This window comes from Bidens hawaiensis, unplaced genomic scaffold, assembly GCF_021521415.1.
Source record: "Bidens hawaiensis isolate Kalapana, Puna unplaced genomic scaffold, B.hawaiensis_p1.1 tig00014906_1, whole genome shotgun sequence".
Classification (NCBI taxonomy): Eukaryota; Viridiplantae; Streptophyta; class Magnoliopsida; order Asterales; family Asteraceae; genus Bidens; species Bidens hawaiensis.
This window is the reverse complement of record NW_027492322.1, coordinates 153,125-170,270: the sequence shown is the minus strand read 5'-3', so window position 1 is coordinate 170,270 and position 17,146 is coordinate 153,125.

Below are 17,146 nucleotides of genomic sequence, written 5' to 3'. Positions count from 1 at the left end.
GTTTGTACACCGTCAGACAGATCACCTATCACGTTCTCCAAAGGGTGATTTTTGTGAACTCTCGTAGTTGGAACCGAACTGACTTGCAGATTGTCTTCCAGGTTCGAAGGTAGCTCATCAATGGGTGATTGTTGTTGTTGAGAGTGAAACGGATTGAAGAATTCCTCTTCTGTAGAGGCAGCAGGGGTATTGACAGCATTTGACGAGGAAGGCTGACATTCATCGTACTGCGGTCGTTGCACAAAATTGTCTTCCTCATCGTAAAGCATCTTCTTAGCTATTCTCTCATCAACTTCGGCACAATCCAAGTAAGGCATGTTAAAAGATTTAAAAAGCCTATCATAGTCGAAAACCCCAGCGGGTCCCGTGCTTGGTTTTGGTGATTTGTAACTTGTGATATCAGTGTTACACACCACCTCAACCTTGCTGGTCGATGTATTAAAGACTCGTCTATTGGGAGTCCCAACAACATATCCGACTAAAATACCTTCGTCGGCTATTTCACCAAATTTAGAATTTGTCTTTAATATCGAACACGGGGACCCGAATGGTTCGAGACCACTCAAGTTGGGCTTTCTCCATGCATAAGTTCATAACATGTTTTATTCAATCTTTTAACAGTTAACACTCTATTAAAGATATAACAGGCTGTAGCAACAGCTTCAGCCCAGAACACCACAGAAAGTTTCGAATCAGCCAGCATGGTTCTGGCTCCTTCAATTAACGTTCTGTTCTTCCTCTCAGCCACTCCATTTTGTTGCGAAGTATACGGAGCGCTGTACTGGTGTTCTATCCCTTTCTGTAAGCAGAAGATCTCCATCTGATAGTTTTTGAACTCTGTCCCATTGTCACTCCTGATGAATTTAACCCTTTTCCCCATAATATTCTCAACCTTGGTAATCAAATTTATTACCATCTGAACCGTTTCATCCTTTGACTTCAGGAAATATACCCAGGAGAATCGAGAGAAATCATCAGTGATCACCAAGCAGTATGATGTTCCACCTAGGCTTTTTACATTCACGGGACCGAAGAGATCCATGTGAAGTAGGTCTAGGGTACTGACTATTGAATTAACCTTCTTGGTGTGATGGGATTTCTTGTGTTGCTTTCCCTTTTTGCACGATAAGCATTGGTCTTCAAAGTTGAAATTTTTCAAGGGAACACCCAGCACCAGCCCATTCTTGACAATGTAGTTCATTTTCCGAAGAGGAATATGCCCCATTCTTCTATGCCATAACTCGGACTCCGATTCAGTTGCTTTTGACAGAAGACACGATTCTTCTGTTGCCATCTCCGTCGACCTCATGTCCATAATATACGTATTCTTTTCTCTTGGAGCCTTCATAACTATCCAATCCTCTGGTTGTAACACCCCGTAACCGCAGCGGAAACGTACACGGGATGCAACAGACACATCTGATATCAACAGCATTGCTTATAAAGAAAATACCACTACATTAATTTATAACATATTACATTGTTGCGAGTTTCATTACTGTCTAGGTGTTACACACATATTTTACCGATAAGACATTAATAAATTCATTACAAAACAAAGAGCAGCAAGCTTCCAACAGGTAGCACAGATAGTTAAGCACACATCAATCAATCCAACTTGGGCATACCTAGAAAACATGTAAAGAAAACGGGTCAACTACGAATAGTTGGTGAGTTTCACTAATTTAAATAAACACTGACAAATCATTTTAGTAATCATTTATTAACAATATAATCATGCTGGGAGCTATGTTACCCCAGAACATTTCCATTAACTTCCTGGGAACTATGTTACCCCAGAACAATAATAACCCCTGGGAACTATGTTACCCCAGAACAATAAATACCCCTGGGAACTATGTTACCCCAGAACAATCACAACCTCTGGGAACTATGTTACCCCAGAACAACAATAACCCCTGGGAACTATGTTACCCCAGAATAATAATAACCTCTGGGAACTATGTTACCCCAGAACAATAATAACCCCTGGGAACTATGTTACCCCAGAATAATAATAACCCCTGGGAACTATGTTACCCCAGAACAACAATAACCCCTGGGAACTATGTTACCCCAGAACAATAATAACCCCTGGGAACTATGTTACCCCAGAACAATAACACATTATAAACATTTTATATATTCTATGCATCAGCCCATATATATATAAATGTACAAGTATTTCCATACGATCGGTATGTACTTAAATACTTTAAATGAGACATGTTTTCCGCCCCGGGAAAATATAATTAAAACAATTCATAAAAAGGGGCTCGTGAAAACTCACCTTGTCGTGAGTTGGTGAGTAATATAAGGAACAGCTACGTGCCTGGATCTGTAATATAATATCTAGTCGTTACTATATAATTCCCATAACTTAAATACATATCAATCGGTACATCTGGGAACATTGTTAACCCAGTACTGTACTCGATTCGGGGACAATGTTAACCCCGTGACACTTCTAAGGACTCAGATTGACATTGCTTAGAGCTTGACAGTCAATTTAGTTAAGGTGATGAAATTATAGCTCGGTTTGACACCCCGTTTGGCCGTGGGGCCCGTTTCCGGTATTTCGGTGCCGGAAACGGTACAATCGGGTAAAATTACCCAAATCATCCGGATTATTTTCGGATGATTTATTTTTACTTAATTTACTTAGATTTATGAAATAGTCTATTTTTAGAGTTTTTCGTGTACCAGTCAGCTCGCTTATGCGAACTTTGCCGGTTTACACGTTTTAAGCTTTAACTAATTGTTTTTATGTTCATTTTAGCACAAATAATTACCAGTTTAGTCTCGGGTCTTGAAATTTTGCTCAAAACTTATTTTGACAGAAAGAACATTTTATAAAATTTTCCAGATTTATTTTCCTATATTTGCATTTATTTACTTATTTTTAAATTTCATTAAAACACTAAAAATATAAAAAATACCAAAATACTTTAGGAAAATCCCAAGTTTTTCTGGAATGATCCTTGTCATTCTCATAACTCTCTGGAATTTTTCCAGATTTATTTTCGTAAATTTACATATATTTATCTATTTTCAAATCTTATTAAAATACTAAATATATCAAAAATACCAAAACACTTTAGAAAAATACCAAATTTTTCTGGGATGTTCCTTGTCATTCTCATAACTCTCTGGAATTTTTCCAGATTTATTTTCGTAAATTTACATATATTTATCTATTTTCAAATCTTATTAAAATACTAAATATATCAAAAATACCAAAACACTTTAGAAAAATCCCAAGTTTTTCTGGGATGATCTTTATCATCCTCATAACTTTCTGGAATTTTCCCAGATTTATTTTCCTACATTTACATTTATTTATCTATTTTTAAATCTTGTTAAAACACTAAATATATCAAAAATACCAAAACACTTTAGAAAAATCCCAAATTTTTCTGGGATGATCTTTATCATCCTCATAACTTTCTGGAATTTTTCCAGAATTTAAAACTTATTTTTCAAGCCATTTTCACCCAAAACCGAGCTAGAAAGCCCTAGAACTCGTATCACCGAAAAGCCTACTTAGACTTTTCCAACTGAGCTCAAATTTTGTGGGTGACTTTTATATGTTATAAAAAGCTTATCTTAAATTTTCCGGAATTTTTCATCATGTTTTGCTATTTTTCACTATTTTTGGCCAAAACCGAGCATTAAATTCACCAAATATTCATCTTTTATCCAAAAATTACCAAAAATTCACAGATCTCATATTTTCATGTGTAGATCATCTCTGTGAAATTTCGTGACCCAACTCTAAGCACACGGAAATCTGTCCATTTTTCATAAACACCCGAAAACCGAACTATCTTGTGTTTTCTAGCTTTAGATCGCAAGGATCTCGGTTTCTAGCCTTTGCTAGCCGCTAGATACACACTTTCAAGCACAACAACACCACACCAAGCAAACTATACCAACAATCAAGCCATTTCTTTCCTAGAGTCGGTTAAAACATCAAAACAACGATTTCAACCGTAAAAATTCGTTCTAAACACTTTTAACTAATTACTTGGATCAAGATCCTTTGTATAACTTGTATACATCCTTTGATCACACAAGAACCGGTTCCATCTCGGGTTTTCACCCATATTTCATTTGGAACCTTTTTGTTCTTGCAAAAACAACTCAAACTAAGTAATTAACACCAAAGATCATGTATTATAACATGTTTATACCTTTGTTCTTGATTAGAAATGATGGAAATGGATGGAGGATCAAGGGTTTGTGATGGGTGATGAAAAGCTTGAGAGATGGAGAGAGTTTTGAGAGAGTTTGTGTGTGTTTGTATGAAGAAAAAAAAGAAAATGAAAGATAATATCAAGGAGGGGTGGCCGGCCCCTTTGTGGTGTGGGGGTGGGTCCCACATCTTCAATAATAGCCACAAAATTGGATTGTGTAATCCGGATAACGTTGTGGATAATCTGGTTCAGTTCGTTTCTCGTTTAATACTCGTAATTCGGCTTAAAACGAGCATAAAATGGTCGTTTTTCGGGTTAAAATAAAATTTATATAAAACTGATTTAAAAACTTTAAAAACTTAACCCATGACATTAAGACATCATATTATTAATAATTACGCATCTTTTTCGGCTTGATTGATCGTCTCTTGCTTGGTTTGGTGATAAAGGTTTCGTTTAGCGTACCGACGTACCATTAAATCGAAATCCTTTTTCTGTGCTATAATTTACTTATCCCGAAGCATTAATACTTCGTAAATACCACTAAACATTATATACTTCGTCTATAATGTAATTCCCGATTCATTCGGGTTTTCAATAATCGTTCATTGGTTAATTGTAATTCCAATACGATTCGCTATATAATCGAGTATGATTCGTACTATGAATCATATATACTCGTATATATGTACTATAACTCATATAATCAATATTTAAATGACACGTAAATAGTATATTCCGGCTAGGGTATACCTGGATTTGCCGGAATCGTTACATTCTCCCCCCGTTATAAAAATTTCGTCCTCGAAATTTTACGCGACAACTACTTCCTTTTGAGGAAACAGGTGGGGGTATTTCTTCCGAAATTCGTCCTTTCGTTCCCAAGTAAATTCTGGGCCTCGTTGCGAATTCCATCTAACTTTGACCAACGAGATCTTATTGTGTCTAAGTTGCTTGATTTTCCCATCTACTATTTCTATAGGCTCCTCTACAAAGTTGAGCCTATCACTTATTTGAACACCCTCTAAGGGTAACACCGATGTCTCATCCACCAGACATCTTTTCAAATTCGACACATGAAACACGTTATGAACTGCACTTAGTTCCTCAGGCAGTTCTAGTCGGTAAGCTACCGGACCGATCTTTGCAGTAATATCAAATGGTCCAATATATCTAGGGGCCAACTTCCCCGCCTTTCCAAACCTGACCACTCCTTTCCAGGGTGATACTTTCAAATATACCTTTTCACCCTTCTCAAATGACAACGGTTTTCGACGGGTATCGGCATAACTCTTCTGCCGATCCCGCGCGGCTTTCAGGTTGTTCTTAATTTCAAGAATCTTGCTGGTCGTCTCCTGGACCAGATCCGATCTAATGACCTGCGAGTCCCCCACTTCAGACCAGCAAAGTGGTGATCGGCACTTCCGCCCATACAATGCTTCATAAGGTGCTGCCTTTATACTGCTATGGTAACTGTTATTATAGGAAAATTCAACGAGTGGGAGATGTTGATCCCAATTTCCCTTAAAGTCCAGTACGCAGGCACGAAGCAAATCCTCCAAAGTTTGAATGGTCCTCTCAGACTGGCCATCGGTCTGAGGGTGGTAAGCTGTGCTTAGGTCAATACGTGTTCCCAATGCTTCTTGGACAGCTTGCCAAAGTTTGGAGGTGAAATGGCTATCCCTATCGGAGATGATCGAGATGGGGATGCCATGACGAGACACTATTTCATTTATATAAATTTGCGCAAGTCTCTCAGTGTTAAAAGTATTCCTAATTGGAATAAAATGTGCCGATTTGGTTAATCGATCCACGATTACCCAAATCGCATCATGACCTCGGGGTGTCTTGGGGAGATGTGTCACAAAATCCATTGTGATCTGCTCCCACTTCCATTCGGGAATTTCCGGCTGATGTAGCATTCCCGAGGGTTTCTGGTGTTCCGCCTTAACTCTCGCACACGTCGTACACTTGCCGACGTATGTGGCTATATCCTTTTTCATACCTGGCCACCAGTAAAATTCTTTCACATCCTTGTACATTTTATCTGATCCCGGATGTATGGAATATTTCGATTTATGTGCTTCATCCATGATCAAATCACGAAGGTCATGGAGGGTCGGGATCCAAATCCGATTTTTGAAATAAAGAATTTCGTCCACACGCTGTTCGAAATTCTTCTCATTCTCGTAAAGTCCTTCTTTATCCAATTGGCCCTCTTTCAACGCCTCGCGTTGAGCGACTCGAATCAAATCTGAAAGGTTCGACTGGACTATCATCCCCAACGCTCGCACACGTAGTGGCTTGACTCGATCCTTTCTACTTAAGGCATCGGCTACGACGTTAGCCTTGCCGGGGTGATATCGTATGTCACAGTCATAGTCACTCAGCAACTCGACCCATCTTCGTTGCCTCATATTCAGTTCTTTCTGATCGAATATGTGTTGCAAACTTTTATGATCAGTGAATATGGTGCACTTTGTACCGTAGAGATAGTGTCTCCAGATTTTAAGTGCAAAGATGACTGCTCCCAGTTCCAAGTCATGAGTAGTGTAGTTTTTCTCATGAACTTTTAACTGTCGAGACGCATAGGCTATGACCTTTTTATTTTGCATTAACACGCACCCTAACCCTTTACGGGATGCGTCACAATATACAACAAATCCATCGTCTCCGTCGGGGAGACTTAAGATTGGCGCTTGGCACAATCTTTGTTTTAGCGTTTGAAACGCCGCTTCCTGCTCTTCACCCCAATCATACCTTCGATCCTTTTGGGTCAGCAGGGTTAAAGGTTGGGCAATGCTGGAAAAATTCTCAATAAATCGACGATAGTATCCAGCTAAGCCTAAGAATTGGCGGATTTCTTTCGGAGATTTAGGCGCTTGCCAATTCTTAATAGCTTCAACCTTACTCGGATCAACGTGTATTCCTTTGTGGTTTATAACATGACCGAGGAATTGCACCTCTTGTAACCAGAAGTTACACTTGGAGAATTTTGCATATAACTTCTCCTGATCCAGGAGCTCTAAAACTAACTTTAAGTGTTGCTCGTGCTCCTCTTTACTCTTCGAGTATATCAAAATATCGTCAATAAATACAATGACGAACTTGTCGAGATAGGGTTTACAGACTCGGTTCATGAGATCCATGAACACCGCTGGCGCATTTGTTAGCCCAAAAGGCATAACTAAAAATTCGTAGTGGCCGTAGCGAGTCCGAAACGCGGTTTTTGGGATATCCTCCTCTTGAATTCTAACTTGGTGGTATCCCGATCTAAGATCAATTTTTGAGAAATAGCTCGCACCTTGTAGTTGGTCGAACAAATCATCGATTCGGGGAAGAGGATATCTATTTTTGATGGTTAATTTGTTCAATTCCCTGTAGTCAATGCACATTCGAAGGCTTCCGTCCTTCTTTTTCACAAATAGTACAGGTGCACCCCACGGGGAATAACTGGGACGTATAAACCCCTTATCCAACAATTCCTGCAACTGGTTGGATAGTTCTTGCATCTCGGACGGTGCAAGTCTGTAAGGGGCCTTAGCAACAGGGCCGGCTTGAGGTAATAAGTCGATTCTGAATTCGACTTGTCGGGTTGGCGGTAATCCAGGAAGTTCCTCTGGAAAGACTTGTGGAAATTCGCGCACCACGGGAATATCGTCCACCCGTTTTTCCTCAGAATCAGCGGCCGTCAGGCTCGCTAGATACGCCACACATCCCTGACGTATATATTTCAACACCTTGAGGTGGGATATAAATGGTATCATGGTGCCGGATTTTTCTCCCTGCACTAATACCTCCTCGTCATCCGACACCCGGATCTTGACGGTTTTCTTTTCACAGTTTATTTCTACCCTATTACGAGCCAACCAATCCATTCCCACTATCACGTCAAAACTACCCAATTCTACCGGTAACAAGTCAATCAGGAAGGATTGTTCGCTTAGAATAAAAGGGCAATTCCGAACAATCCGATTAACTATCATGGTTTTACCGTTAGCAACCTCTACGGTGTAGGGTTCTATGGTTTCACCAATAGGAAGGTTTGCTATCGAAAGGAATCTAACGGAGACAAAACTTCTATCGGCGCCTGTATCAAATAATACAGAAGCGTAATGATCAGAGACGAGGAAGGTACCTGTCACTACGCTGGGGTCCTGGCGCGCCTCGTTCGCTCCCATCACAAATGCCCGGCCTCGCGCCGGATTGGACGCCGATGGCTGACCCGCGAGTTGTCTCCCGTTTCCTCCCTGATTCAGTTTCGGGCAGTTCCTTTTGAAGTGATCCGTGCTGCCGCATTCGTAGCAAGCACGGCTAGTGGTCACCATCTGGTTTCCTTGCGGGTTCTGCTGTCGGGCTGGTTGAGTTCTAAATGGTTGCGCCCGAATAGGTTGTGGTTGGCGGTTCAGGTTGTTCAGATTTGTCTTACAATTTGGTGCGTAGTGTCCAACCCTGCCACACCGGTGGCACACCACCTCCTTGCACACGCCACTATGGTGGTAACCACATTTCCCGCATTTAGGAAACGTTCCCCTCTGCGGTTCTTGCCTTCCGCCCGAACTAGTCATGGCATAGCTCTGGGCAGCGGGCCTAGCTCGTTTGTTTTGCTGCTTCTCTCGGATCCTATTGTCATATGTACCTCGCTTTCCCCCAGCCGACTCTCCCGTCGCCTTTATCGATCCGCTCCTCAAGAAATCATACGTGACAATACCAGCCTGTGTCACCGCACCCTCATACGTCTGGTGCCCTCCCGCGTTAACTATGCTCCTCACTACTGGAGTAAGTCCCCAAATATAGCGTTCCACCCTTTTTGACTCTGGGGTGACCAACCACGGCACTAATCGTGACAGTTCATTAAACCGGTTGGTATATCCCAAGTGGTCCGCCCCATGCATCTCTAGGTTCCACAACTCATGTTCCAGTTTCTGCAATTCATTCTTTGGGCAGAAATGTTTCAAAACAAGATCCTTAAGCTCTGCCCAGGTCATGCGGTTTGTCGCCGCCTGACCTCGAGTCTGTACTATGGTGTTCCACCATGTCAAGGCATGGTCTGTGAACGTACAGGTGGCGTACTTAACGACACAATCCTCGGGACAGTTGCTGATATTTACCACTGATTCTATTTTCTCTAACCATTTCACTAACCCATTCGGTCCTTCCGACCCGTTAAATTCTAAAGGCTTGCATAACATGAAATCCTTGATTGAACAACCCCTGGATGGTCCAGTGCGGTTGGTCTCTACAGTAGGGATAGGGCCATTACTGTCGGTAGCGACCACCGTAGGCGGTGCGTCAGTACTCGGCATAGTGTTATCGGTAGGTGGAGGATTAGCATTATGTTCCCCGCCATTATTTATGGGCGTTTGATTGCTTGGAGGGGTTGGATTAGACGAATTATTAATGCTGGCGGCGATGCGCGATACTATATCCGGTATCGCCGCCTCCAACTGTTGAGCAATCAAACGGCTCACATCTACTTCCGATACTTTCGTTGATCGTTTCGGTGCCATTCTACACAATCATCAAAGAAATATATATAATCAATACCATCTCAAAATATAAAACACAATACATACTTCATTCATTAGTAAACATTGATTCATATTACACAAACATCAATTTACATACTTCCAGTCAACATTACATAACTACGTTTTAATACAAAGGGCCTATGTTGGTATCATCCTCGACATAACCCGCAATGGGTCAGTGCTTGAATGATACCCAAAAGTATCGATAATGATATGCCCTACAAGAGACCCCCTATGGGCCAGTGGTTGTATCATACTAAACAAGATTCACTCCATGTTAGCATCACCACTAACTGCTCACATGGAGTATCAAAAAGCGGTTCAAGATTCTACTATCAACACATCTACACATGGTGGTAAACCAACCCCACCATCACCGCCACCAGCGCCACCAACACCGCCACCATAACCCGCATTCGGGTTTCCATCCGGTCGATCAACCAGTGGGAGTATGAGCACTCCCTCTTTAACTGGTTGATAGCATACTGGTGGTCCAGTATGTTGTCCCCTAGGTACGCCCGCCGCTGAACCCCCACGACCAGGGCAGCAGAGTGCTCGTTCACCTGCTCGGTGAGAACACGTAGCCACCCCGTCAAGTCCCGTTCCTGCCTTGGGAGACCCCACACAGGTAGGGTTGCAGGCTCGGGCTGAGGGCGGGAAGACTCGCCCACATGGTAAGTGGATCGGGGTGGGGTAACAGTGGGCGGAATATATGGGGCACTGATCCGCGCCGTGAGGCGAGGACCGCGCCTAAGGGGAATCGGGCCAGTCTGTGGTGCGGGCGGGGTAGGAGACCTGGTAACCCTAACAGGGGAGGGTATACTAGCACTCCTAGCTGGGGTGGTCTGCCTAGAGGCACTAAGACTAGCCTCTGAAGGCTCGGAGCTGGGTACTTCACTTGGGCTTCCAGAGGCCCCGGAACTGACCTCTTCCGGGTCCTCTTCCGTCGACATACTAGGGTTTCTTTCCATTATTACCTGCACACAAGTTAACAAACATATAGTCTTTTCCATAATGTAATTCATAATTAAATAAATCATGCACTACTTATACAATTTAGCCACATAATAATATTATTATACATTTACACATATGTTGCCAGTTTTACCTATTTAAGTCCCCCGTGACTTCCCCTGAATTCACTCGTGCAGACAAGTCTGTTATTATGTTCCGGACCATAATAACCCACTTGTCCATCCAAGTTCATCCCGATCTCGTCACAATATATTATTAGTTGACATTCAGATCCTATAATACTTGAGCTACTGGTTATATTTTAGGTATCTTTTAAAGACATCCTAATTCTTTATAACCAATGGCTCTGATACCAAGTTCTGTAACACCCCGTAACCGCAGCGGAAACGTACACGGGATGCAACAGACACATCTGATATCAACAGCATTGCTTATAAAGAAAATACCACTACATTAATTTATAACATATTACATTGTTGCGAGTTTCATTACTGTCTAGGTGTTACACACATATTTTACCGATAAGACATTAATAAATTCATTACAAAACAAAGAGCAGCAAGCTTCCAACAGGTAGCACAGATAGTTAAGCACACATCAATCAATCCAACTTGGGCATACCTAGAAAACATGTAAAGAAAACGGGTCAACTACGAATAGTTGGTGAGTTTCACTAATTTAAATAAACACTGACAAATCATTTTAGTAATCATTTATTAACAATATAATCATGCTGGGAGCTATGTTACCCCAGAACATTTCCATTAACTTCCTGGGAACTATGTTACCCCAGAACAATAATAACCCCTGGGAACTATGTTACCCCAGAACAATAAATACCCCTGGGAACTATGTTACCCCAGAACAATCACAACCTCTGGGAACTATGTTACCCCAGAACAACAATAACCCCTGGGAACTATGTTACCCCAGAATAATAATAACCTCTGGGAACTATGTTACCCCAGAACAATAATAACCCCTGGGAACTATGTTACCCCAGAATAATAATAACCCCTGGGAACTATGTTACCCCAGAACAACAATAACCCCTGGGAACTATGTTACCCCAGAACAATAATAACCCCTGGGAACTATGTTACCCCAGAACAATAACACATTATAAACATTTTATATATTCTATGCATCAGCCCATATATATATAAATGTACAAGTATTTCCATACGATCGGTATGTACTTAAATACTTTAAATGAGACATGTTTTCCGCCCCGGGAAAATATAATTAAAACAATTCATAAAAAGGGGCTCGTGAAAACTCACCTTGTCGTGAGTTGGTGAGTAATATAAGGAACAGCTACGTGCCTGGATCTGTAATATAATATCTAGTCGTTACTATATAATTCCCATAACTTAAATACATATCAATCGGTACATCTGGGAACATTGTTAACCCAGTACTGTACTCGATTCGGGGACAATGTTAACCCCGTGACACTTCTAAGGACTCAGATTGACATTGCTTAGAGCTTGACAGTCAATTTAGTTAAGGTGATGAAATTATAGCTCGGTTTGACACCCCGTTTGGCCGTGGGGCCCGTTTCCGGTATTTCGGTGCCGGAAACGGTACAATCGGGTAAAATTACCCAAATCATCCGGATTATTTTCGGATGATTTATTTTTACTTAATTTACTTAGATTTATGAAATAGTCTATTTTTAGAGTTTTTCGTGTACCAGTCAGCTCGCTTATGCGAACTTTGCCGGTTTACACGTTTTAAGCTTTAACTAATTGTTTTTATGTTCATTTTAGCACAAATAATTACCCGTTTAGTCTCGGGTCTTGAAATTTTGCTCAAAACTTATTTTGACAGAAAGAACATTTTATAAAATTTTCCAGATTTATTTTCCTATATTTGCATTTATTTACTTATTTTTAAATTTCATTAAAACACTAAAAATATAAAAAATACCAAAATACTTTAGGAAAATCCCAAGTTTTTCTGGAATGATCCTTGTCATTCTCATAACTCTCTGGAATTTTTCCAGATTTATTTTCGTAAATTTACATATATTTATCTATTTTCAAATCTTATTAAAATACTAAATATATCAAAAATACCAAAACACTTTAGAAAAATACCAAATTTTTCTGGGATGTTCCTTGTCATTCTCATAACTCTCTGGAATTTTTCCAGATTTATTTTCGTAAATTTACATATATTTATCTATTTTCAAATCTTATTAAAATACTAAATATATCAAAAATACCAAAACACTTTAGAAAAATCCCAAGTTTTTCTGGGATGATCTTTATCATCCTCATAACTTTCTGGAATTTTCCCAGATTTATTTTCCTACATTTACATTTATTTATCTATTTTTAAATCTTGTTAAAACACTAAATATATCAAAAATACCAAAACACTTTAGAAAAATCCCAAATTTTTCTGGGATGATCTTTATCATCCTCATAACTTTCTGGAATTTTTCCAGAATTTAAAACTTATTTTTCAAGCCATTTTCACCCAAAACCGAGCTAGAAAGCCCTAGAACTCGTATCACCGAAAAGCCTACTTAGACTTTTCCAACTGAGCTCAAATTTTGTGGGTGACTTTTATATGTTATAAAAAGCTTATCTTAAATTTTCCGGAATTTTTCATCATGTTTTGCTATTTTTCACTATTTTTGGCCAAAACCGAGCATTAAATTCACCAAATATTCATCTTTTATCCAAAAATTACCAAAAATTCACAGATCTCATATTTTCATGTGTAGATCATCTCTGTGAAATTTCGTGACCCAACTCTAAGCACACGGAAATCTGTCCATTTTTCATAAACACCCGAAAACCGAACTATCTTGTGTTTTCTAGCTTTAGATCGCAAGGATCTCGGTTTCTAGCCTTTGCTAGCCGCTAGATACACACTTTCAAGCACAACAACACCACACCAAGCAAACTATACCAACAATCAAGCCATTTCTTTCCTAGAGTCGGTTAAAACATCAAAACAACGATTTCAACCGTAAAAATTCGTTCTAAACACTTTTAACTAATTACTTGGATCAAGATCCTTTGTATAACTTGTATACATCCTTTGATCACACAAGAACCGGTTCCATCTCGGGTTTTCACCCATATTTCATTTGGAACCTTTTTGTTCTTGCAAAAACAACTCAAACTAAGTAATTAACACCAAAGATCATGTATTATAACATGTTTATACCTTTGTTCTTGATTAGAAATGATGGAAATGGATGGAGGATCAAGGGTTTGTGATGGGTGATGAAAAGCTTGAGAGATGGAGAGAGTTTTGAGAGAGTTTGTGTGTGTTTGTATGAAGAAAAAAAAGAAAATGAAAGATAATATCAAGGAGGGGTGGCCGGCCCCTTTGTGGTGTGGGGGTGGGTCCCACATCTTCAATAATAGCCACAAAATTGGATTGTGTAATCCGGATAACGTTGTGGATAATCTGGTTCAGTTCGTTTCTCGTTTAATACTCGTAATTCGGCTTAAAACGAGCATAAAATGGTCGTTTTTCGGGTTAAAATAAAATTTATATAAAACTGATTTAAAAACTTTAAAAACTTAACCCATGACATTAAGACATCATATTATTAATAATTACGCATCTTTTTCGGCTTGATTGATCGTCTCTTGCTTGGTTTGGTGATAAAGGTTTCGTTTAGCGTACCGACGTACCATTAAATCGAAATCCTTTTTCTGTGCTATAATTTACTTATCCCGAAGCATTAATACTTCGTAAATACCACTAAACATTATATACTTCGTCTATAATGTAATTCCCGATTCATTCGGGTTTTCAATAATCGTTCATTGGTTAATTGTAATTCCAATACGATTCGCTATATAATCGAGTATGATTCGTACTATGAATCATATATACTCGTATATATGTACTATAACTCATATAATCAATATTTAAATGACACGTAAATAGTATATTCCGGCTAGGGTATACCTGGATTTGCCGGAATCGTTACACTGGTACCTTGAAACTAGGATACAGCACGATCGCTTCATTCTTGGTAAAGAGCACAGTGTAATCTTTGTCACAGATCTGCGATACACTCAGCAGATTATGCTTCAGTTCTTCAACGAAATTCACTTTCTCTAAAGTCATTTTTCCATTAGTCACCGTCCCAATTCCAGTAATCCTTCCACCGCTTTCTCCAGCAAAACTCACTCTTCCTCCCTGAACAGGTTTCCATTCGTGTAACAAATTCTTGTTACCCGTCATGTGTCGGGAACAGCCGCTATCCACAACCCATAGATTGTTTGCAGCCCTGTTCAACTGTTTCTGCACGATTAAAGCAGAGGATTAAAATCTGGGGACCCAAGACCTATTGGTCTTGGGTCGATAGATCCCGTACTTTGGCTGTCCAAAGTTAGTATCAGTATGATTTCTGTAAGTCCTAAAAGGATACCTTCTTGTAAATTGACTATGAGGCCATCCAAACCTTCGTGAATTAAATGAATTATTACTCATGATTTGGTTGTTAACAGGGAAAAACTGAGATCGATTTCTTTGAAAACCTGGATTAGTTCAATTTCTGAACTTTGATGAGTTTTCATTCTTACCATTATTGTACTTACTGTTAGTTCTGTTCTCAGTTTTTGAAGGCCTCATACCTCTGAATCTCTGCTTCAGAGGGCAATCAGCAATTAGGTGTCCTAATTGATTGCATCTGAAACAACTCCTGTGTTCAACTTTCTTTTCAATAGTTGTTTTAGATGTTGAGGCTGCATTACTGCCCGTTTGTCTCACATATGGTGGGACATACGGGTTTAGTGGAGAATTCTTTTCAGTTGTTTTATGTTTCTCTCCACTTTTTGGTAACACTGCCTCTTCTTTTGTCTCACTAGACTCGGATGTCTTGTCCGAATTTGATTAGACAGGACTAGGAGCAGAAATCTTAACATTAGAAATAGGCTTACATGTTTCGCCTTTACTAACTTCTGGATCTTTAATTGTAACCTTAACCGGAACTGTCTGATACCAATTGTAGGTTCCCAGCCGGATCTACACGGAATATCTCGTTCTACGTAGGTGCGGAATCCCTACGTAAGACGTTACGAGCGTAGAAGACGATACGAGTTAACACGATCAAACACACGTTACAATAAACAAAGACACGTTGTATTGCAACCGAAAACACGTGATATCAATCACAAACACTGGACAACTCGTTACAACTCGATCAATGAATGAATGCTAAACCTAGCCGTAACCTCGTCCTTATAACAGACGACAACTTCGCCTAGCATGTTTAGGCGAAGTTGTTCCTAACTTCGCTTGTTCCACAAGTTCGCCTATATCAGCGAACTTGTGAGAACTTCGCTTACATCCAAAACACAAATCCAACTAACTCGATTACAGACACTAGACACTGAACTACTGACATCATGTACCAACAGAAGAACAATCTTTCTTCAAATTCCAGAATTCTTCAACCAAAAAACAACCGAAAATCACCGGTAGAATCTTTGATATCCCCTTAAACCGAGCCTAGAATAGGTCTATAGGCTCTGATACCAATTGTAAGTCCCGTGAAAGGATCTTTCAATGTGATATCAATTAATTCGTTGATAAGCGGAATCTAACAACGAACTGATTCAATAACAAACAAAGTAATCACAATAAAAACGATGAATCTTGCTTCAAAACACACGTATATATTGTGTCGAGTGCTTAAGCCCTTTATCTAATGTAACATCCCAAGTTTCACGAGTTATTTAAAAGAATCGAGTTAAATGAATTATGGAAGATAAGTGTAATTATCTAAAGTATAAGGGGGTTTAGTGTCAATAGATGAAAAGATTAAACATGAAACCCTACCCTCTTCCTATAATATAGTCACCATCCCATTTTATAACAATCTTCACCTCTAACCTCCCTTCTTATAAGATTCTCGTTTTTGAGAAAGTAACCCACAGAGATCCGACGATTCCCGGAGATCTAACCGTCAGATCGGTCTCAAATTTTAATTGAGTGTTCATAGTGTATAAATGAAGATTTCCACTGGACGAATCTTCGATCAAAGGTCGGGAAGCCCGGTTTTTATCAGCAAAACCGTAACAGTGGAAAATGAAGATTTTCAGCGACTATTTGGGTTTTCCGGCGATGGCTGATTCCGGCGGTGGCAGTGGGCGACGCTGGTAGATCTCGAAGACCCGGTCGTGTGGCCACTTGAATAACTCAATTTCGAGTTCGTTTGATATGGTTTTCGTCTATTCGAGTGATTTCGAACAAAAACCTCAAAGGTGCGTTTTTATTAAAAAGGCTTACTTTTCGTGTACGGATTTGCATGAAACTTGGTAGGATGATAGATCGGGCCACGATTAGTGATAAATTAATGGACTTGTTAGTAAATGGGTTAGCTGGTTCGGTTCGGGTACAACGAGTAGCTTTCGGTTCGTTAAAAAGACGGGTAAACGAAGTTGGTTTTGCACGAAATTTGAA